Source organism: Callorhinus ursinus, unplaced genomic scaffold, assembly GCF_003265705.2.
Source record: "Callorhinus ursinus isolate GAN/ISIS: 27379988/994484 unplaced genomic scaffold, GSC_fseal_2.0 scaffold37, whole genome shotgun sequence".
Classification (NCBI taxonomy): Eukaryota; Metazoa; Chordata; class Mammalia; order Carnivora; family Otariidae; genus Callorhinus; species Callorhinus ursinus.
The window spans coordinates 8,600,180-8,623,959 of record NW_027397099.1 but is presented as its reverse complement, the minus strand read 5'-3'; the positions used below and the strand labels follow the sequence as shown (position 1 = coordinate 8,623,959).

Here is a 23,780-nt window from a genome sequence, read left to right as displayed (position 1 = left end):
CAGAAATAAATTAAGCCTCTTCCAAACCAGCGGGCTCCAGGAGTCGGATTTACAGCTCAGAAACAAGCTCCTTCCTCCAGAAGCAGGTAGACCATCTTGGCAATTTTCTCTCTAAAATATAAGAATACTCTTTTCTCCCTCTCAGAACCTTCCTGCCTCTGCATTTGGACCTCGCTGCTCCAGCCTCTGGGACACATCCCATCCTTCCAGCCTGCGGTTAGCCGTATAGAAAGAAAATTCCCTATCATTTTCTTGCCCCATACACACCTTGAAGCGAGCAAAAGAATTAAAAATAAATTTTAACAATGAGGGAAATCGTGCATATACAGGCCAGTCAGTGTGGCAACCAGATCGGTGCCAAGTTCTGGGAGGTAATCAGTGATGAACACGGCATTGATCCCACCGGAACCTACCATGGTGACAGCGACCTGCAGCTGGATCGCATCTCCGTGTACTACAATGAAGCTACAGGTGGCAAATATGTTCCTCGTGCTATCTTGGTGGATCTAGAACCCGGGACCGTGGACTCTGTTCGCTCAGGTCCTTTTGGGCATATTCAGACCAGACAACTTTGTTTTCGGTCAGTCCGGGGCAGGCAACAACTGGGCCAAGGGCCTCTATACAGAGGGGGCTGAGCTGGTTGACTCAGTCCTGGATGTGGTGAGGAAGGAGGCTGAGAGCTGTGACTGCCTGCAGGGCTTCCAGCTGACCCACTCACTGGGTGGGGGCACAGGCTCTGGAATGGGCACCTTGCTCATCAGCAAGGTCCGAGAAGAGTATCCTGACCACATCATGAACACCTTCAGTGTGGTACCCTCACCCAAAGTGTCTGACACGGTGGTCGAGCCCTACAACGCCACCCTCTCCGTCCATCAGCTGGTAGAGAACACGGATGAGACCTACTGCATTGACAATGAGGCCCTGTACGACATCTGCTTCCGTACTCTCAAGCTGACCACGCCAACCTACGGGGACCTGAACCACCTCGTCTCAGCCATCATGAGCGGTGTCACCACCTGCCTCCACTTCCCTGGTCAGCTCATTGCTGACCTCCGCAAGCTAGCCGTCAACATGGTGCCCTTCCCACGTCTCCACTTCTTCATGCCCGGCTTCGCACCTCTGACCAGCCGTGGAAGCCAGCAGTATCGGGCCCTCACGGTGCCCGAACTCACCCAGCAGGTCTTTGATGCCAAGAACATGATGGCCGCCTGTGACCCCCGCCATGGCCGTGACCTCACCGTGGCTGCTGTCTTCCGTGGGCGGATGTCCATGAGGGAGGTAGATGAGCAGATGCTCAACGTGCAAAACAAGAATAGCAGCTACTTCGTGGAATGGATCCCCAACAACGTCAAGATAGCAGTCTGCGATATCCCACCTCGTGGCCTCAAGATGGCAGTCACCTTCATCGGCAACAGCACGGCCATCCAGGAGCTCTTCAAGCGCATCTCGGAGCAGTTCACGGCCATGTTCCGGCGCAAGGCCTTCCTGCACTGGTACACAGGCGAGGGCATGGACGAGATGGAGTTCACCGAGGCCGAGAGCAACATGAACGACCTGGTGTCCGAGTACCAGCAGTACCAGGACGCCACCGCGGAAGAAGAAGAGGATTTCGGTGAGGAGGCCGAAGAGGAGGCCTAAGGCAGAGCACCATGACCTCAGGCTTCTCCGTTCCTTCAGCCTTCTTCCTCAGCTGCCCCTGTCCTCTCCCTCAGAATTGCATTTTCCGCCTCTGTCTCATTTTATTTTGTTTTGTTTTCCTTTTTTGGAGGGGGGGATCCTAGAACAGTGCCTGGCACATAATAGGCACTCAATAAATATTTGTTGTTTGTTAAAAAAAATAAAATAAAATATAAGAATAATGTTGCACCGTATTTTAAGTGAAATGAAGTAATCTTTGTTATTTAAATACCATATAATCCTAAGGTCAGTCATTAGTCCAGGATTCATCAGGTCTGACAGGCATACGTTAACACAAGAGGAGGAATGTGTGTGTGATTAATATCCATGTCCGTGTCCGTATCTACATCTCTATCTGTATCTGCATCTTCCATTCCTGTTCTAAACTTCCTCAGGATTGGATCTATAACCTTTGTTATTCTGGAAAATCAGTTGTCCCCAATCTTGTCTATCCACAGCTCATTCAACAAAGCTTTAATGATGTTGTTGTTAATGATCATACCTACTGTATGCTGACACAAGGTGCCAGGAACACAGGAGTACATGAGACAAGTCCCTGGTCTTGATTTATACTGTACATGGCCCATTTCACAGTCACATTTTGTGTATACTTTTTCTTCTCTCTTCAGGACCCTCTGCCTCCTCATGTGCATTTGTCCAAATTCTTTCCAAACTTCACAGCCTATGAAGTCATCTCTAAGATATCCAATGTAGAAATGGTGTTTTCTTTTCTCTTCTAGATTCTCATAGCATATTAGCCCTCTCTTTTGGCCTATAATGCATTTGGTCATTTAGTAGTTATTTATATGCACACCATCTCTGCAAATCACCATCCTATCACATACAAAAGCACATATGCGTCTATATGTATAATGTATATTACCTGTGACGGACACATGCACATCCTAGGTGTGTTCATGCTAGGTAATACCAACTATAGGCTTAGTACTGAGTCTGACACATTGTAGGTCTTTAAAAAATAAAAGAATGTTTCATGACCATACAAATGACTGACTTAAACTCCCCTTGAGTCTATACTCCTTCCCACTAAGAATTTCTCATTAGAGAAAGTGATTCTCTGAGGTCGTTGTATTTCCCAACTAAAATGCTGAGATCTGTTTGCACTGGGCAGAATGAATTGCTTCCCTCTGACTCAAGCATCTGTTTGAGGGGTAACAACAAGTTCCTATAGCGACCACCGAAAAGGATGGTATTGATTGCTGAAATTGGCAGGTACATGTCCTATAGGTGGATTATTCATTTAAGAAAATAGCAAGGATTGAGAGCTGAAAGGTCATCAGGACAGATGACAGGTTGTCATTTCAATATATGGCCTGACACCATAAATAGGAAAGGGCCCATTTGTCACATCTAGGTGATAAATCTTCTCTGTTCCTCTTTATTGAGCATAAAGCCATGCAAGCTGTCAGCAGCTGTGACCTGGGCATCCTAATCTGAGAAATGGGGTAAGGTTTACTTTATTGATCAGAAGTACTGTCCACGGGGAAAGAAGTGAAAGCAGCATTTGTTAAAAGCATGAAGCGTGCATCAAACTTGGCAAAGCACATTTTCACAAATGCTATCAAATCTCATAGTCACAAAGCCTCGTGAGTCAGACAATGTCATTTTTTGTTTTCCAGATGGAAAATCTGAAGTCCCCAGGGGTGGCAGGGCCTAGCAAGGTCCTCTAGATGTGAGCAGAAATTGGGATCAGAATCAGCATCTAACGGATTCTGATTGGGGCCCATAATCTCACCACTAAGCCATACAGAGTGAAGACACCTTAGAGGAGCAATTGCTGACTTCAGGCAACTCATTCTCTCGGCCTCAGCTTCCTCATCTGTGAACTGGGAATAGATGCGGTGGAAAGGTATGTACGCGCTGGAGGAGACTTAAAGCTTCTATACATCCCTTTCCAATGTCAGAGCATTTTACTCACACTTTCAGATAGGGGAATACTCATACTGTACAGATGAGGATAATGCTATATATATTGGAGAGAGCACTCTCTCTCTCTCTCCCTCTCTCTGTTATTCATCTATCTAATTCATTTATGATCCAGTCTATTAAGTTTAACATTGGCACTGGGAATATAACCCTTCCTCCATCTCGTGGAAACAGCAGAATTAATCTTGAATTCTTGGTTCCCTAAAAATCCATGCTTACAGTGCCCCTTACCTTCCACTTGCTATGAAATATATAAGTGGACAACAGATAGTTACCTCCCGCCCCCAACATTTTCTGAACTGCTGTAGAGGAAGAAGAGCAGAGAAAAGATTAGACTCAATCAGAGGTACACTCGAATCCCAAATCCTCCTATAAAAGTTGTGTGAGCTGAAATCATCAAGTTAGATCACCTTCATGAGGTTCAGTCTCCTCATCTCTAAAATGGGGACATTATTTGATTCACAGCTTCATTTTCAGTATCCAAAGGGATGACATATGCAGAAGCCCTGCTCTCTAGCATACAGTAATCACATGGTAAGTATTTCCTAGGCAGTTCACACTGGTTCTTAGGTGTTACTATATCTGACTGGACATAGGAAAAACCCCTGGATGATGCATCTTTAGGAGCCACCCAGAAGTGCACGTTCCTTACAGACACTGACTTCATCTAAACTAATCACTATCCAAACAGCAAACCAGAAGAATCACTTATGCAGCTAGCACACACCATTTGGCGGCAGAAAGAGGTTCTATTGTGTGCTTTCCTGAGAATTGGGAGATTTTTCAGAAAGAATGGTGGATGGCAGAGGTGGGAAGAAGAGTCATACAAACATGGAAATTGCACTGCAAGTCATTTCAGTCTTTCTGAGAATACTGTTCTTCACATAGACAGCTGTCCAGCACTCTTTGGTGGAAAAGGTACATCTTCACTCCATTTATCTGTGACTAACGAGAGTAATTGAGGAACTTACTTTCCTATAATAATAGCGGGGATGAAATTGATGTTATAACAATAGTCCTGCCCCCTTCTTGTTCTTATTGCAAGCAGACTCAGATGAGCATTTTTTGGTCATCATATCACAGCATTCCTATATGGGAAGTACTCTTTTTTAAAGATTTATTTACTTGAGAGAGAGGGAGAGAGAGAGTGCAAAAGAGAATGAGCAGGGGAGAGGGGCAGAAGGAGAGAGAATCTCAAGCAGACTCCCCTCTGAGTGCAGAGTCCAACGTGGGGCTTGATCTCACGACCCCCGAGATCATAAACTCAGCTGAAATCAAGAGTCGATGCCCAACTGACTGAGCCACCCAGGTGCTCCAGGAAGTACGATTTTTATCCCTATTTTATATTAAAGTAAAATGAGTCTCACAGAGATTCCTCACATCGCTTGAGATCACACAGCTGGTTAGTGGCAGCACTAGGGCCAAACTCAGCTCTGGGCCACTGAATACTCCACCAAACTGGATTACAGATAATAACGTTTAAAAATAAATAGGTTCTCCAAAGAAGATATATAAATGACCAGTAACAACATGACAAGATGTTCAACATTATAAATCATTAGGGAAATTCGATCCCAAACTGCAATGAGATATCACCTTACACCCAGTAGGATGGCTACTAGCAAAAAACCAACCAAGCAAAGCAAAACAAAACAGAAAATAACAAGTGTTAGCAAAGATCTGGGTTAATTACCTTTTGCACCATTGTTGGGGATGTAAAATGGTATAGCCACTGTCAAAACCAGTATGGGGTTTTTCAAAAAACTAAACATCAAATTGCCATATGATCTAGCAATTCTACTTTTGTATATATACTCAAAAGAATTGAAAGCAGGGTCTAGAAGATATATTTGTACACCCACATTTATAGCAGCATTCATCACAAAGCAACCCACGTGTCCATGAAAGAATGAATAAGCAAAATATGGTATGTACATTCATACATACAATGGAATATTCTTCAGCCTTAAAAAGGAAGTGGATTCTGACACGTGCTACAACATGGATGAACCTCCGAGGACATTATGCTAAGTGAAATTAACCAGTCAACAGAAGACAAATACAGTGTGACTGCAATCCTATGAGGTACCTAGAGTAACCAAGTTCATAGAGACAGAAAGTAGAAGGGGAAGCATGAGGAATTATTGTTTATAGATTTTCAGTTTGGGAAGATGAAAACAGTTGTGGAGATGGATGGCGGTGATGGTTGAATAACAACGTGAATACACTTAATGCCACTGAAGTATACATTTAAAAAAATGGTTAAGATGGTAAATTTTATATGTGTACTTTACCACAATTTGAAAAAACAGAAAAAACAAATGGGATCCATGACTAAACGGAAGACACGGAAATTGATCATACTCTCATGTTGAGCTTACACTAGCTAGTGCTAGATATTTCCTTTGTGAGTATTTTACAAAAGCCTGAGAGGAAACGGTATTATTTTAGCTATAATTTGAATGAAGCTGCTCAGAGAGGCCAAGTGACTTGCCAAGGGCACACATCTCTTCATAGGCAGAGTTGAAGGATTTCGTCAGATGCCAGGTCAATTTTGGGGAAAGGTATTCTGTATCCTCAGGAGGAACATCTGTCTTGCAACCATGAGTCAGCATCAGGGTTGGCACCACCATAAACATACTGTGCATAAAAGATACTAAGTCTGGGAGAGGAGGAAGTTGCTAGAGTTAGAAGGAATATGGGGAAATGGGAGAAAAATACCTACCCTTAGGAAGAGGCAGGAGATTGTGCCTGAGCCCGAGCTGAGGATTCGGAGGAAGTTTTCTTTCAGTAAATACTTGTTAAATAAATGAAATTTATGTTAATACATGGACAAATGATCTCAGTAAAGGAACAGTTTTTGGAATGTCCTAGCAATATTCCAGGTGTTCCAATATAGGTATCTTCAGGGGACACAAGGAGAATCTCCCCTGCAAGGGAGGCCAGCAGAAAGTGGGAGCATCAGATACTGAATCCTAGACAGGGGCACAAAGCTGCCTCCCTCGTATGTCAGAACTCTTAAGACTGAGGCAGAAGAAACCAATCTCTGCCACCAGGGGTGTTTTGATGGCACCCACAGATTGTCTAGTGTTGTAGAACAATAAAAAGGCAGAACATGAGAGTACCCAGGAGATGCACTGGTGGAAGACAAGAAGAAGGAACTAACACATTGAGCCCTTGTTTTGTGGCAGGTGCTGTGTCAAGCATGTTGCAAGCCTTGCATTGTTGATGTGTGGAAACATCAGGAGGCAGGATCTATGTTTTTACAAATGAGGCCACTAAAGTACAGTGAGAGATTCTCCCATTCCCCTCGTGCATGACTGGGAAGATGGGAACCCAGGTGGTCTGATATCACCCATGAGCTCCTCGGGGCTGCAGACTCCTCGGGGCAGGGGTGCCCTTGCACCCCAGGCCTTGGTGCAAGCAGACTACCCTGGCTTTTAATTCCTTGCAGATTGGGAAGTGACTGGAGACAACAACCCCACTCTGTTGGGCTGATAAAGTAGGAAGTGGGCGTGAGGGACTGCCTGGGCCTTTGGGTGTGCACGTCTGGGCAGAGAGTGGGGAAGGAGGTGGTGTGGCCAGAGTTGAAGGCTGGCATTGCTGAAGTCTAAGGGGAGACATGGTCTCTTTATCAAGCCTTGTTGTGTAGCTCCTGTCTCCTGGGGCCTCTGCCATGGACACTGCCTCGGAAGCAGGGCAATGCTGGAAAAAAAAGGCATTCTCCTCTGATCTATTCTTTTATTTCTGGGTCTTCTCCCACTTTTGATCTCTCTGGCCATGCTGGGATGTCCAGCTCCAATAACAACGGATGGTTACTGCTCATCTTCCCTTCCCGTCTTTGCCTCTGTGATAGCCCTCCTGCATTTCTAAGATACTAAAATATTGTATGTCACAGCATTTTCTTTAAATAATAAATTTATGGCAGCAAAATTGGAACAGCCTTCGAAGCACATTTTTTTAGATGAACCTTGGCTTGATGTATTACAACATTTAAAGCAGGAATTCCACACACAAAGGACTCATCAGGACCTGAAATGATTAGATACATATAAAAAAAAAAAAGCAGTAATAGGAAAGGCAGGCCCCTCTCTGACCTCTGCTTCCCACAGTCAATACTAATCTTGTTCCTTTTTAATGACACCCACAGCTCTTGCCTAATGAAAATTTTCCCTCTATGAGCTTCTGTCAGAAGAAGAATGCCCCAGAACAATGCATATGTCCACATCTGGGTGCATATAGGGGTATGTTAGCCAAACTGAAAGGACAAGCCTTCCTAATGGCACAGGCTTCTTTTCTAAAAAAACGATGTTAGTCATTCCCCGTTTTGTGTTTATCTCAAGGGCAGTATAAATTATGGCAAGTTGGCATAAAGAATATAATTCTTTGTCCCTGATTTAATAATGCAGGGGCAACTTCAAAGGCATATTTCTAAATTGCCCTTTTAATTTATTGTAATGCATTAGTCAGACGTGGGAAGGGAGTGGACGTAATTACCATACTTTTTGGAGATTATACACAGTTCGATGGTTGACACTTTAAAATCAAGGTGGCCCTTTTGGGTAAATTATGATTTCTTAATTTTGTGCTATTGCATTTTAAGTCACCTTTGAAATTTTATAATAACCTATAATTGATTGGCTTAGTGAACTGCATCTTAATTGAAAAATACGTCTAAAAGCTATTTTAATTAGCTGTTACACAGGCATTTACCAGACAGGCTGCTGCAGGCACAATGCAAATAAATAAATACATGAAAAAGTAAGTACATAAATGATCTGTGTCCATCAGCTCTGATGGCGACCTTCTGCTTCAGAGCACTGAACTGTGAACAGGGCTTGAGGGGTAGTGGCAAAAAGACTAAAACCAGCTCCTCTGATTGGACTTAGAGTTCAGTCAAGGGAAATGGCTGATTTTTCATCCTAGTTATCATACCCCACTGAATTTCCTCCATCCATTTGCCCAGTTGCTGTTTCAAAACCAAGGTCTTCTGGACAAGGCTTAGTTTAGATCTGGAATCCCGAGTTTCTTACAGAGAATTAAAGGACCATATTTTACAAGGTAATTCTCTATATCACTTATGGGGAGGAAGAATGAAAACCAATGCAAATAATGCTTCAAAGACTACTTTTAAAAAATTGATTTCTTTTAATCCGAGTGGCCATTACAGCGACATACACATGTGTTAGAGGTCACTCCACTGTACCTTAAAGTGTATTTACTATGTGTGATTTATACCTCAATTAAGAATAAACAAGTATTAGAAAGAAAACAAAAATCCAGCCTGCCTACATTCCTAGTCTGCTTGACTATTTTAACATGGTGTCTACTGGGGTGCCTGGGTGGCTCAGATGGTTAACATGGTGTCTACTGATTAAGAGAACCACTAATTGCTGGTGAGGAAACCAAAAGCTAAAGGTTTTGTTTGTTGGTTGCCGTTTCATGTTTAAAAAGCTCACTATCATATAGTACCTTTTACGTTGACAGCACACAATTTAAAATGAACCAAACAAAAATGTCTCAAATTTCTGGAAAAATTCGAAAAACCCATCCAAAAGGGTTTCCAAAAGGAAGCCCTTATGATGCTAAGGGACATGAAATTGCACAATTTTAAGATGGGGGAACAAGAAGGGAAGGAAGGAAGGAAGGGAAGAAAGAAGGAAGGAGGGAAGGAAGGGAGGAAGGGAGGGAGGGAGGGAAGGAAGGAAGAAGAGGAGGGTGGGGGTATAAAGCTGAACCTGTTTATAACATATTTAACCGGCCAATTACACTGTTAGCCCACAATGACAAATTTCTCTCCGAATACAGCTTAGCTGTTCCTTGTTCGTGGCACTAATTTTCTTCCAATTTGCCACTGTTTCATAAAGTTTTGTCAATCATAAGCATTTTTATAGAAGACTGAAATGGTGAGTTAATGGTTTACTCTAAAAGAGAGGAACACCAGGCTAAAACAGCTGCAGCATTTACACAGTGACGGAGAATGCCCACGTAATGAAGGAGCAAGCCGGCAATTGAAGGGAAAGAAATGCTCACAGAATGAAATTCTAATGTGGGGAGTTCACTAATTTGTAAATCTACTGAGGATTGTTTAAACATGCTCCTTTTGATCACTAAAAATTCTGGTGGCCGTTTGTATTCCCTCTGAAGGTCCCCAAACTGGCATCTGCAAACTTAGCAAAGTGGAGCAGGAAGGCAGTCAAGCCGGACCCAGAACACCAGTGAGTGTGCCTTTCTTGTAAAACTCTGAGCCGAGGACAGAACTGATGTGGGTCTTAAAGACGGTGAATTGAAAAGATAAAAGAAAGTAAAAACGATCTTAGATGAATTCTAGTCCAGAATTTACCTGCCCCATACTGTCTTTTTTTTTTTTCCTTCGAAATCTGGAGAAGGATGAAATAGGATATAAAAGCTGAACGCTGATACGTAAGTCTCTGCATTAGGAAGCTTGACATATCCAAAATAGATTTGGGGGGAAAGGTGTGTCTGCCACTAAGCCTTTGCCAAAAATGGCTCTGCCTGCTCTCAGCTCTTTTTGTTTATTCTGAATCCTTAAGTTATCAAGTCTGTTCCTGACAGCATCCCATAAAAGACCTCCTCTGATACATGTTTACGTTAAATGATTTCTCTTGGCTTAACCCCCACAGTATTTCCAAGCCTTTGTCATCCCTCCCATCATTTGATGGCGTGTGTGTGATCTTACTAACAATTTTCTTCTTAATTTTGCAATGTTCTGTTGTGATCTCTTGCTACACCTCTGCGCTGAGATTCGAGTTCCACTCAATCCCTTTGCCTTTAGTACTCCTGCTTTTGCTCATATATTTGAAGGAACTTTTTCCTGGTTTGTGAATCAGAGAACAAAACAGACACAAGGACTAGTGAAAATAAAGTCCCTTCACATCCTCTTTGGAAGTAAAAGGGAGATGGGTCAAAATGAGCGGGTAAGGAAAACAGGCTTAGCAGACAACTAGGAAAAGATGCAGTTGGGCAAGTCAGCTGTGAGCACTAAAAGCTGATGACTTTGCGGGGAGGGGCTGCAGGAGCCCTCTGATCACCAAACTGGAAGTCAGGGCAGAATGTAGCACTCCCTGCCCGAGTGCTGGGACATCCAGAGCTGTCCTCTGTGTTGACATAGTAACCGTAAGTCTTATTATTCTCTGCCATGGAGGGTAGGTGGGAACTCAGGACTGTGGGTAGTTTCTGTAGTTCATTCTTTTGAAGAAGAAACTTCAGAAGTAGGAGATTACCAGATGAGCAAAAGTTTGCCAGACTAAGACTAGTGAATGAAAAATTCTTAGCTGGCACTTTATAGCTGGGAAAACCAAGGACAGATGAGTCTAAATGGAGAGGTTTCTATTACACATTACATTGTATATGCTCACATCAATTATTAACACAGACAAACATGAGTTTTTTTGTTTTTGTTTTTGTTTTTGTTTTTGTTTTTGTTTTTGTTTTTGAGAATGCCCTCTACACCAGGCCCTGTGCTAGGTGCTGGGCAAAGTGAGAGAGACTGCCCTCATGGATTTTGCAGGCTATTAGAGTAGATAGTCCTTAGAAACTAATATATGAGGAGTTTGGTTTTGTTTTGGCCACTGTGGGGAAAGGAGTTTATTTGATTTTCAGATTTAAATAGTATGGTTATGTTTGCTGATCATAGAAACATTATGTGTTCCTTCATAAACATGGCATCACACCCTGCATGATGTTCTCTAAACTGCTCACATAGTTCCTCAATAAGCACAGTGCATTTTCCAACGTCAAAATAGGCTTCATCATTTTTCCCCCCAGTGGTTGCATGGTAATTCATTGCATGAATTTCCACTAGTCTTTAGCTCTTTATCTCTTTCAATCACATTATCCCTGATTTTAAATATGGTTCTTTGTGATTTTACTCTATGATTTGGAAGCACGTTAAGCAAAATGCTTGACAGTGTTTTGTAAGCTATGAACACAGTGCAAACGCAATGCAAAAAAATTATATTTCTTTCCTTTCTGTTTCAAAAATAGACTGGTACTTTTGTTTCACATAAACCAGGATCAAATCCTGGCTCTTCCAATCAAAAGAGATTTTTTGAGGGGTGCCTGGGTGGCTCAGTCGGTTAAGCATCCAACTCTTGGTTTTAGCTCAGGTCATAATCTCAGGGTCCTGAGATCGAGCCCCACAGCAGGTTCCCCACTCAGCAGGGAGTCTCCTCCCCTTTCCCTTTGTCCCTCCCCCGATTCACGAACACGTACTCTGTCTCTAAAATAAATAAATAAATCTTTTTTAAAAAAGAGGGTTTTTTTTGTTTGTTTGATTTTTACTTCACTGAAACATTGTCTCCTCGTTTTCAGAATAGGGATACCTGTGTCTCAGGGTTCTCCCAAGGTCCAATTTGTCAATTCAGGTAAAATGCTTAGTCTTGTACTTGACATACAGTAAATTGCCAATACACATTAGGTATCTTTTTTGCTGCTATTGCTCCAGTCTGGGATCTCATCATCTCTGATATAATTTCTTCCTATCTGGACTCTCCTTGTTGTTGAGTCAGGCTCTCCTCACCATAGATAGGCTTGAAATGCTCATAAGCACTGTGTGGGCATGAATTCAAATAGTCTTCCAACAGCCCTTAGGCAGGTACCATGATTATTGTCATCTTACAGGTAAGAAGGCTCAGAGAATTTAGGCAAATCATCTAAGATCATTCTGCCTATAGATACCTCTCTGAGGTGGTGGGCAAACTAGAGAAGGGAAAGTCATAGTTGAGGCTGAAGAGGTAAGCAATAACTATATAACATAAAGCACCTTTTGCACTGCAAAAAGAAACATGAGTTTAAAGAGCTCAGCTTCAGCATAAGAGCAGATAATGGGATCCAACTAGAGGGCTATTATGTAAGTCAGGTGGAGCATGAAGTGGTTGAGACTTATGGTCATGTCCCCAAGCTTCAAACTGACCTGACCACAGTAATAATATCACAATATATACTGTCACCATTTGAGTCGGAGATAGAGTCAAGATCAAATACCAGGATTGATCAGGATTGCAAAGCGCACCAACTTTTTGAATTAGCCCTATATGAATGGGACCACATTTGAGATTCTGAAACAGAGATGTCCAATGTGGTCTCTTTGATTAGAAATTCCAGCAGGAGAAGAGAACAAACCAAACTCCTAGTCATTCCTGTTGTCCACATCTAAATTCATGAAGTTGTTCAAAAAAGAGAAAAAACGTTATCTTCCAAATGTATCATTTGTTTCAGAACTCTCTAAGAGAAACATCGCTATAATATAGTCATACTGAGTAGCTTGATGTATAGTAATGGAAGGACTATACATTATGACAGATGGTAGTGTGCAGAGGAAAATTCCTTTGCCAATGTGGTAACTTCTGCTTTGATAATACATTAAAACCCAGTGAGAAATCTCTAAGGAATATGGTTTGATGGGTTGGGGTAGAGGAAAGCCCAGAATAAATAGCCATTTGTATATGAGATCACACACCAAAGAGTTGTTTTCACTAAGACTGAAATGACTAACCACCAGCCCATCAGATAGCAGGATAGAGTAGACCCTTTATAATGCATGTATGAGTCGGTATGTCTCAAGGGGACTCCCATGATAATGTTGTTGATGTAGTTTCCGAGAAGGGTGATACTACCTTATCCTGGAGAGAGCCTGAGTTACAGAAACCCTGTTTCTCCCCTTAACCCACAATCATGATCATCAAGAAATGCCCTCATATTTGATTGTGTTTCAAATGACAAGTTAGAGCTGAGAGAAAACTTTTATAAATTATTCTGGTTTACTTTATGATGTGCACCAGTTGGCAGAAAGGAATTCCATTAATCTGAAATTGCTTCCTTAAAAGAAGATTCAAAAACAAAAGTCAAAAGGATCATCTTATCCTGATGTGGAATGATGGGCCTTACAATCCTATTATTCTTTACCCAGTATTATCTGTGCCTGATACTACAGCTAATTATTGCCCAGAAGATCCAAAGAGAAAAGTTAAAATTCGTTTATGAATTCATTCATTCAGCAATTTAAATATATCCTTTTCCAAGAACTGTGCTAAGATCTAGGAATCCAAGGATGATTAAGACTTTGCTCAGTGCTCTCAAGAAGTGAGAAGACCCATAAATCAACAGCTATGGTATAATACGATTAGTTTTGTAGTGTGGGTGTCTGTGTGTGTCTATGTGTGCATGTGCATACATCTGATAAGAATGGCAAAGTTTATCTTAAAAGGCAAAGGATAAAAGGAGATAAGGTCGCAGATGATGAAGCCGCTGAGGTTTTGGCCAGAATGAACCAAACCTCCGTACATCAAGACAAGGATGCTCAATGGAAATATTTTAGAACAGATAAAAGGAAGGCTTGTGTCACAAAACAGCTAGCAATGTTTAAGAAGATTCTTTGCTCTAAAATACAGTACTTCCTGAAAATAGAAAAAGCTTCATAAGAATAGCACCTTCTTCTCGAGTTGTTGTGAGGACAGAAGGAAGCATGTATAAGACCCAAGTCTAATGGGTAGTGCATGACCAGTACTGTTTACTTCACCTTCTCACCTGGGATCCCTCAACCTATTCTGCTATTCACACAGTGAAACTAAGCCTATGGGGTCTTTATTCAAAGAGAACGAAGCTCTTTAGTGTTTTCCGACCCTTCTGACATTTTAAATACATAAAAATCAAGTTACATCAACAAAAAATCCCTTTCAACCTTTGTAGTCTAAGCCTATGTCACCAGCTTACCATATCCACCATGGAGAATTACTGAGCCACTCTTGCTAAAAATGCTAACCCTTTCTACTTCTCTACACATCAGCTTCATACGTTCAGTTCCTATAAATAGCTCACCTCTCTACCAAATTTATAAAATTGATGGACCCTTTAGTTGGGAAAATATCATGTGCATTTGATCTGTTTACCAACACTGTTAGAAAGTTCTTGCTTTTATTGAGATGAATTTTGCCTCTCCCAGTTCCAACCCCACCTAGAATAAGTGGGACCCCTCTTGATCATGACACACATTCAGAGTGGGCATGATCCTCCTTCTCCCAACCCTCAAGAGTATTATTTGAAGCAAGGTGGCTGGTTCTCAACTATTTCTGGGAGAAGAGATCTGTGGAGGAATCTAGGTGGGAGAAGGGTTCAGGAAACACACCGGAGAAGATAGTACTTGAACAAATCTTAAAGGAAGAGAAAAAGGTTACTGGCCTTTTTCAATTGTTTGGATGAAGAAACAACTCAACTACCTAATATGATTTGTCAACCTAGGACAGATGTTACACTGAGGTGAGTTTTCCTTACAGGAATATAGTAATGAGAGAAATGGGCATTGTTCAGGGGAACCAAGTGTTGATATGGATGATGTTCCCAAGCAGGCACATGCACTTAAATTTCTTTCTTCCTGTGCCTTTCTGTTCTTCCACACATAAATGTTTAATTCTCCATTTTGCCATCAATCAGCTTGTTGCTCTGGGATGGGTCTGTGGATAGAAAGCAGCCCAGTGCGGTCGGCCTACCTCCAGATGCACTCAAGGCTCCCGGAGAGCTTCTAACGAGCAGATGTCAGGATGGGGCCCTTGATTAATGATTCCCTGGGACATTCTGACACCCTTGCTTGGACTGGAGAGATAAGAGCTTGGCCACGGCTGTCAGAAAGCCCTGCTTTAGAGGAGAGAGGCCAAGGTCAAAAACATCAGGGAAGTCCTCTGTGAAACACAAGGCTCAGAGTTTCCTCTGGGGCAGTGTGTTGGCCTGCAAAGGTCAGGAAGAGAGCAGAAGATCATTCTGTCTACTCAAAGACAAACAAGAGACAAGACAGATGGTGTTAAAGGGGAGACCAGAGACAGGAGGACAAATCCACAGATAATTGAGGCAGAAGGCGCCTGGGGATTTGTTCTGGAATGCATGATTTCATTTATCAGAGGAAGGACTGTTTTGTGTCACCAGCCATTGGGGGGGGTGATCTGCTCAATGCAGGAACACCTCAAATTACAGAACTTTTTGATAAACTGCAGCTTCAAGTTTTCAAGAGCTGGAAACAATATTCTTCGTGATATGTGTCCTCACCAAGGAAGGCCCCTCTGGTCTCTCACTAAAGAGTACATCGCAAGCTGGGACAGTGCTATCACTGACAAACCCAAGGCACGATCAACTCCCCGAAGTGGAGGCACGAGAACGTTGTCCCCTTGATTTCACCTGGAATGCCCCACCTCCCCACCCTACGTCGGAACCCTTCTGGCCCTGCTGCCGTAGCCTGGGGCTTTGTCACACTCAGCCTCTCCATTACCGCGGTGTATCTCTGTGTGGTCTCCGTGGCATCTGTCCTACTATTCTCAATGAGCCTCTAAAACAGTGACCCTCAGATGTTAACAAAGTGTGTGTGTCAGGGTGGGCGGAGTGAGTGGCTGGGAAGATGGGGAGAGGAAGTTAGCATCCAGCGAGCATTCTTTAAATGTGAACCAGCTTAGAAATATATGTGTGTATGTATACATGTACGCATCCCTATATGCACATGCTACAAGGATGCATAAAAGCCCATGTCTGTGTTCACACTGACAGATACGTGTGTGTGTTGATATAAATATATAGAAAGACAGTATTTATCTATCTATCTAGCTGTCCCTCTAGTGCACCCTGACTTAAGATGCTTCTCACCATCATTCTTAGACATCTATAAAAACAAAGGTCCTGAACATAAGATTTCTTAAATGTCCCTCCTAGCTCTGTCTCAGACTTTTTTTATCTGTGTGAGGATACCGATTTGTCAGAGGGAGAAAACGTTGACCTTTAACTTTATTGTCAGAGGACTGGAACTGTAAGCAATGTCTCTTCATTCATCATTCAATAATTATTTATTTACAGATTAGGCACTGAGTGAGATGCTAGAGTTACAATTATCAGAACAATTTAGTATCTATCCGAAAGAGAGCTGGAAGAGAGAGGCAAGTGGATGGGCAGATCAATGGAGTAATTTTGGCAGCCGAGAGGTATACAGGATACTTATCCCCACCCCACCCCCAGCACACGCAGACACAAAAACAAAAATAAAACCAAAAGCATTTTCTCTTGTATATGCCAAGTGTGCTATTAGAAAGCAGAGAGTAATTTTAGGAGGTGGTTTTGCTCAAAGAAAACAGGCACTTAAAAAACTAAATTGTAGCAGCAGAGTTTAAACTCAACAATTAAGTGTCTCTTAATCTTGCTTTGGAATAAAGGAAGAAGAGGAAGACACTAATGAACTCCTGATGGGGCCCGTAATCTGCTATAGGGTGGACAGAGAAGATAGTCAAGAGCCAGAGGGAATCAGAGTCAAGGTAAGAAGAAACAGCTGGAACTCCAGTCAGTTTCATGATCTGTAGATGGTGATGGTGATACCCGTCTCTTGCCACCAGGTGCAAAAGTGAAATGATGTATAGCAAGCCCACCATCACGTGGGGCTAAGAAAAGAAGTTTGATAACTGAAAAAAAAAATAATAATAATATGTGGACTTAATAAGGTCATAGGATGCCAAGATATCAAATGTATTTTTACATGTTAGCAAAAACAAACGAAAATATTTTAAAAATACATTTACAATAACACTAGAAAACAGGAAATAGTTAACTATAAGTTTAAAAATAAATAGGTGCAAGATCTGTACACTAGAAACTATAAAAAAAAGAAATGAAAAAATACCTCAATCAATGGAGAAATAAATCATATTCAAGAAGAAAAAGAAGTTTGATAACTGATACCCCAGCTTCCTCTCTGTGAGGATGACAACTTACCCTGTCTGTCTGAAATGGTCTTGATGATAGATTTTTAAATTGGATTGTTTATTTTTTTGTTACTGAGTTGTAGGAGTTCTGTAAATTTTTCAGACATTAACTTCTTAATAGATGTATGGTTTGCCATCAAAAAACTTTCTATTATTTCTTTAGTTAAATTCTTCAAAGGACTTGAATGTTTTTATGACTCTTGACGGTTTGTGTACTACTTTCCAAAAGATTTCATTGATTTTTCCCATCCCCCCATAGCATGACAATTTACCAGTTGACCACAAATTTAAAACACCAAATTACTCTGGGTTTTTTTTCTGTTTTTTTGGTTGTATAGCAGATAAAAAGATTCCATCTGTGTCCTCATTTCTGCTTATCATTTGTTCTTCCTCACTTGAGAATTTTTCTCTACTAACATATCTATTATAATCTGGGATCATTTTATTAAAATATAAATTCTACAAGTATTTTAGATATCATCACTTTCACTGATGATTTTAAGTAATTTTTTTTCTGAATCTGACTTTTTATTGTTTTGTTTTATTTTACTGTAGAGAAAATTTTCATTTGATGGGGGATAAAACTGTTGGATTTTTCCTTGAAGACTTACCACTTCAAAATTTACAATTATTTTCTCCCAGAAAGACCTCATAAAGTGTTAATTTTACCTTACTTTTCTATGCTTGGGGATTATTTTATACATAAACCCTTTACCCATCAGGAATCTGTAATCACATGTCAATGCAAAAGATTTACTAACATTTATACCCCTCAAAGATTTGCTAGTTTTACCAACATCATTTATAAAACAGTACCTTCCCTCCAATTACACAATGATAAGGTGAAGTCATTTGGGTAAGTACACATACATGTTTTCCCTTCTGTCTTATTGATCCATTTGTCTGATTTTGTACAAGCACCACGCTGTGTTAATTTTTGCTGCTGTATATCTTTATATCCAAAAGAGCTAGCATCTCCTAATTCTTTAAACCATTACGTGACATGCATATGTCCAAATATATTTTGTAGTAATTTCACTGTGTTGCAGGGCATTTCTTTTTGATGTTTTATTTAGGATTATATGAAATTAACTTGTAGAGTGAAGTTAACTCTAACTCTTAACTTCAGTCTACAAGTTAATTCTACATTAACTTGTAGAGTGAAGATATGTCAAGCAAATGGCTTGGACTCTTTATAGTGAAATTTCATAATATTCCCAATGCCCCTTAGGAATCAAAGGAAAGGTGATTATTTTTTGTCTCTACTCAGGACTTAATTTTGATAGTGCTTCCTTGGGACTGAGTTTTTTGCCTACCAGAGGTCTATATGTGTTATAAGATTTTTATTTCTACTTCCTGACTGTGACATTCATCAAACAAAGCAATAGCAAATCAATGACTGGCAGCAGACATCGATTTTACCTGCAAACAAAACCGGCTATGCCATGCTGAGCTCGGGTGCATAATCTTGCCTTGAGAACAGGAAAAGGGTCGGGTGATTATGCAGGGCAGTCACGTTGGGGTACCAGCCTTTTTTCTATGCTCAGTTCAAGTATTACTGCTTTTAAATGTCAGCGTATCACCATTGTAAGCATGTGTACCTATTAAAACTTTTCTTTCCTGAGACATTTCAGGTGGACACCTTGGAGGATGTCGTACATTTAAAATTTTAATCACAACTCCAGGAACAGTGAAACTTTGGTTAGACCTGGGTAGTTGATGAGAAGAGAATGAACTTTAATTAAGGTCCTGCCGTAGGCGTGGCCCTTTTAGACGCTGCACATACAACACCACATTCAATTCTCATGAACTCTCTGAGGGAGGGACATTTCTAAATCCTCATTTTATGGCTGGTGACATTAAGTTTCAGAGTTGGGAGACTGAAGTGTCTGTAATGGACATCTTAGCCACTGTTTTGCCTGTTCTTGCTTACTGGCATATCTTGATAACATTGTAAAGAAGTCTTTCTGAACACACATGTCTGAACACCTCTGAGGACAAGATGTTCATGCCTCTTCTTCCAAATATGGCTTGGCTCATTCTGGGTCAACTCTGGTGTGACCATTTAAAAACAAACAAGTGAAAGACACTCTTTATATTAAACTAGATCCAGTTTCCTTACCATTTCTGACCTTAGTCTTTGTTGAAGTCTTCTGACCTCAGGGAAAAAAAGTTATCTCTCTGCTCAGATACAACACAAAGGGATTGGAGGGGCCAACCATTCCCACCAGTGACAAACTCAGCATATCCAGAGACAGAGAAACTGGTACCAGTTCTGGTATCCTCACAGTTAGGAACTTTAAAAGGACCATACCCTTCATACTGGGGTATCAGGGGAATCTAGTTTTCCCTCAGCTATTGGGGTTTCCACTGAAAAATCTCTGGACCTCATCCTGATCCCAGGGTAAGCTGTGTCCTCAACATCCATTTCTAAGATCAGTGTGCTCAAGAACATGTCACCTTTCCTTTTCCTCAAAATGGAGGGAAGCCAGAATTTTAGATCATTTTTCTTTATTTCCTTTGCAACCTCTCAGGTGATAGCTTTTCAACATCTTGTTTGATCCACCTTTGAGTCCTGTGGAGAATGGTTGGGTGACTTGCCCCTTAGTGAGTCTTCCTGAAATCTCATTTCTCTTGGCTCTGCTTCAGAGAGGAGCTAGAGACCAGGCCATTCAAGGTTATGCCCTCTAATGAGGGTCTGGAGTGACAGGTTCCAGGTATGGAATTTGATGTCAAGAATGATCAACATCCAATCCGTATGAAATTATTTTCTGACTCCAGCTGACCCTGCACTTTCCTTTGCAGCTACAACTTCATTAAGTGGGGAAGTGAGTTTCCAACAAGAAAAGGTCAACATTTCCATTTGGGCATTCAAACATCTCCAAGATGAGTTTGAGGCTTTAGAGTTCTATTGATTCTGCCATCCCCATGCTGAGCACAGAACTTTGCCCAAAATAGATGGGCTATGTCAATCAAAGCTCACCAGTGGGGCTATTTATTTTCTGTTTGATTCACAGGGCTATCAAATATTGAAGTTGAAGGGGACCAAAGTAATTCTACTTTAGTATACATTTGCAGATGAGACTGATTTTCACAACTGATACATTACTGAAACTAAAATTCTTGAAGAATATAAACCTTTGTCCTGCGTGGATTTGGTCTATGTTTACCAAACACCCATGAAACATAAAAATGCTAAAGTTGGGAATTCCAGAGCAGACACTGAATATGTCTAAAAGAAATTATTTTGATTAAGTGACTTAGAAATATAAAACACCATTGATCAGGGAAAAGGGGTCTTGGTTTGGAACATAACAGATACTGGTGGCATTTGCACATGCAAAGATGAAGAATATGCTCCTGAAAGAAGGAATGGTCCATCTGGGAATAATTTACCTAAATTACATTAATAATGATAGCAACTTCTCAAAATAACTGTATACTTTTTGTATACTTTTATGGCAATTAATTGCTTCCAATGTTTGTACTTATATATATACACATATATAATTATATATAATAAAGATATATTATATATAATTATATATATTATATTACACATGTAAGCCTTTTTCTCAACAGTGTAGCTGTACAATAGATGTTCATCAATTTTTTAATGAGCCCCATATTTTTGAAGCTTGATCATTCCTTCCTCTGAGTGGATCACATCCACACCTCTTCCTTGAAACCTAAAAGATATCTTGTAAAGCTTTCTTGACATCTTGAAAAGTCTTTGTTTTCCAAGTTGGCCTTTGTCTTTCCATTCCAAGATCACCTGCTTTAATTTTAAACACTAGCAGTGAATGTATCAAATCAACATTACATAAAACGTTCCAATCACCCATAAACATATCACCCTGATCCAAGGGGTATTTACAAAACTTCTAATAAAATGCCTTCACTTTATTTTGTAAATGTATATAGATCTCCAGCACCTCTATTATATCTTTAGCATCTTGGTTAATTAAGTTCATAGGTTTCATATTTTACTTTTTTTTGCTTGTTAAAGAGAGATCAGTTTCTCCCACTTTAAGCTTTCTTATTCTTCTTTTCTTTGAACTTTTCTTTATAGGTGGCTAGATTCTGACTTTCTTGACCCAGAATTTAATACCTATGTTTAATATAAACCATATGTAAGTCATCTCTTTAGAAGCAAAATGTATAAATATACAGTGGATATATAAGGTAATCATGAGAAATTACTAAGTCTACACATGTGGAAGTCCTGCAGTGAGGGGACGAGAGGAGCCTGAGCAGAGTAGCTGTTCTTGTCTCTATTGTATTGCTACATGACATGAGTTATAGTGATCACAGCTCCTTCCACACTTTATGTTTGGAAACTGGTCATGCCTAATGCAGTCATGAGGTATTCTTGATGGGTTCCCAAGGTGGTGCTTCAGGTCTGCTCAAGAGCAGGTCCCATGGCTTTTTCTGTAGCTCCTTATTTCATTGGCCTTAGCTCGCTCTCTGGAAGTGACCCTGAAGATCAAATCACCATTGCCTGGGCAATGCTGTGTCTTGATGGTGACTCTAGGCATGTCCCCTCTGTGCTCTTCTAGCTTCCTTTCCTCTGGTCCTGGGGTAAGCCCTTTCCCTGAGATCCACATAGGGTTGCACAGACATGGCTAGCAATGTGTATGAAGGTTGTACTGAAGGTTTCATTATAGTGGAGCGAAGTACAGCCTACTTTTTTTTTCCCTCCTCAGGACACAGACTACACTGATTGCCTCTACAGAAATAAGATTTTCTCATTCTGGTTCTTTCCTACCTAAGAAGGATGACTTCTTCCCAGGGCAGTTGATAGCTGGAGTACCTATTCCCTTTAAGAAACACTGACCCACCCCCATTGCCAGCACCACGTACAGAAGTTTGGTCTGGTTATGACTATCATGAGACCCTAACATGGTGCACAGATGTCAGCACCCTTCTCAAGGTATGAGTTACTCACTCAGTCTTATGCCTCCATATATGAGATGACCTGAGCCTACACTGGTTTGCTTAGTCTCTCCTCCCTAATGGCTTCAGAAAATCTTTATTTTTATTTGTTTTTTACAAGATTTTTAAATTTCATTTATTTGAAAGAGAGCCAGAAAGAGAGAGCAGAGCAGGGGGAAGGGGAGAGGGAGAAGCAGACTCCCAATGGAGCAGGGAGGCTAATGCAGGGCTCGATCCCAGGACCCCGAAGGCAGACGCTTAACTGACTGAGCCACCCAGGTGCCCGTATGGCTTCAGAAAATCTTGATGCCAATCGTCTCCTTATCATGACCAAAGAGAAAGCCAACCTTGCAAAATAAACTAATCCACTAACTTCATCCTGCCCCCCCCACATACTCATTCCCAGCTCATCCTGCTTCCTGCCTTCTTCCTTTTCATATTCCCATGGCCTTTGAACATACAAATTAAATTCAGCAAAAATTGTATGTATACTTGCGATTTAACCTGGATTGAGTAGGTGCTGTGGGCAGAGCTAACTTCAGTAAGAGGGATCAGAAAAAAAAGTTCTGAAGGAGTATCTGGTAGAATAGCCATTTTGACTAGAGTAATGTGGGGAGGCGTCATGGAAGTGGTATCATAGAGTTTGGCTCTTGAATAAAGGTGATTATCTGAGAACAAGCACCGTTTATTACTCAAGTGTATGCCAGGAATATTCTCTATTTGTACATCACTGATGTGATTTTATTCCTTTTCATCTCTTGGGTGATACCCAGCAGCTCATTCCATTAAGTCTTATCTAGAAACTCTGGTATACTCTCTCTGTGTCTTAATATTTATCTTTCTAAGAACTCCCATACTCTGCATGGAAATATAGATTGATATGGAAGTCTTGCAGAGCAACTTGGCATTAATGGATCAAGAGTCTTAAAAATGTTCATACAGGGTTATTATGATCTAGCAATTCCAATTCTGGAAATCCATCCAAATGAAGTAACCTAAGACAGGGGGAAATAAATATGCATAAATATATTTGCAGAAATATATTTATCAAACCATAGTTTCCCATCCTGTTGGTATAACAATAAAAAACTAAATAGATAATGAAAGAAATTATTAAGTGATAACACATTCATGTGATGGACTGTTATACAGCCATTAAAATGGTGCTTCCCCCGATGTATTGTGAAGAGAAAGATGCCAGGTGTAGAAATGTGCATCAAATATGATCATGAGCAGGTAAAACTTGCATATGAAATAGTCTAAAAGTGAAAAGAAGTAGGGTGGGGGAAAGGAAAGGGAGCAGAAATGTTGACAGCCAGATTCTGTGTAGATTGTTTTCAGTCCTTTGTTTCTACTTTACTGAATATTCTAAGTACTTTGAATGCACAAGCATTATTTTTTAATGTATAATATTTGCAGTAAATTTGTAAGAAAAGCTTCTCATCAAAATGTTTATATTCCTTTTTTGCCAGG

General features: G+C 40.8%; 1 pseudogene; it reads left to right on the top strand.

The window, feature by feature from the left end:
• Positions 1 to 290: 290 nt before the first annotated feature.
• On the top strand, positions 291 to 1,801 carry LOC112836991 (tubulin beta chain pseudogene; annotated as a pseudogene).
• The last annotated feature ends 21,979 nt before the right edge of the window (positions 1,802 to 23,780 follow it).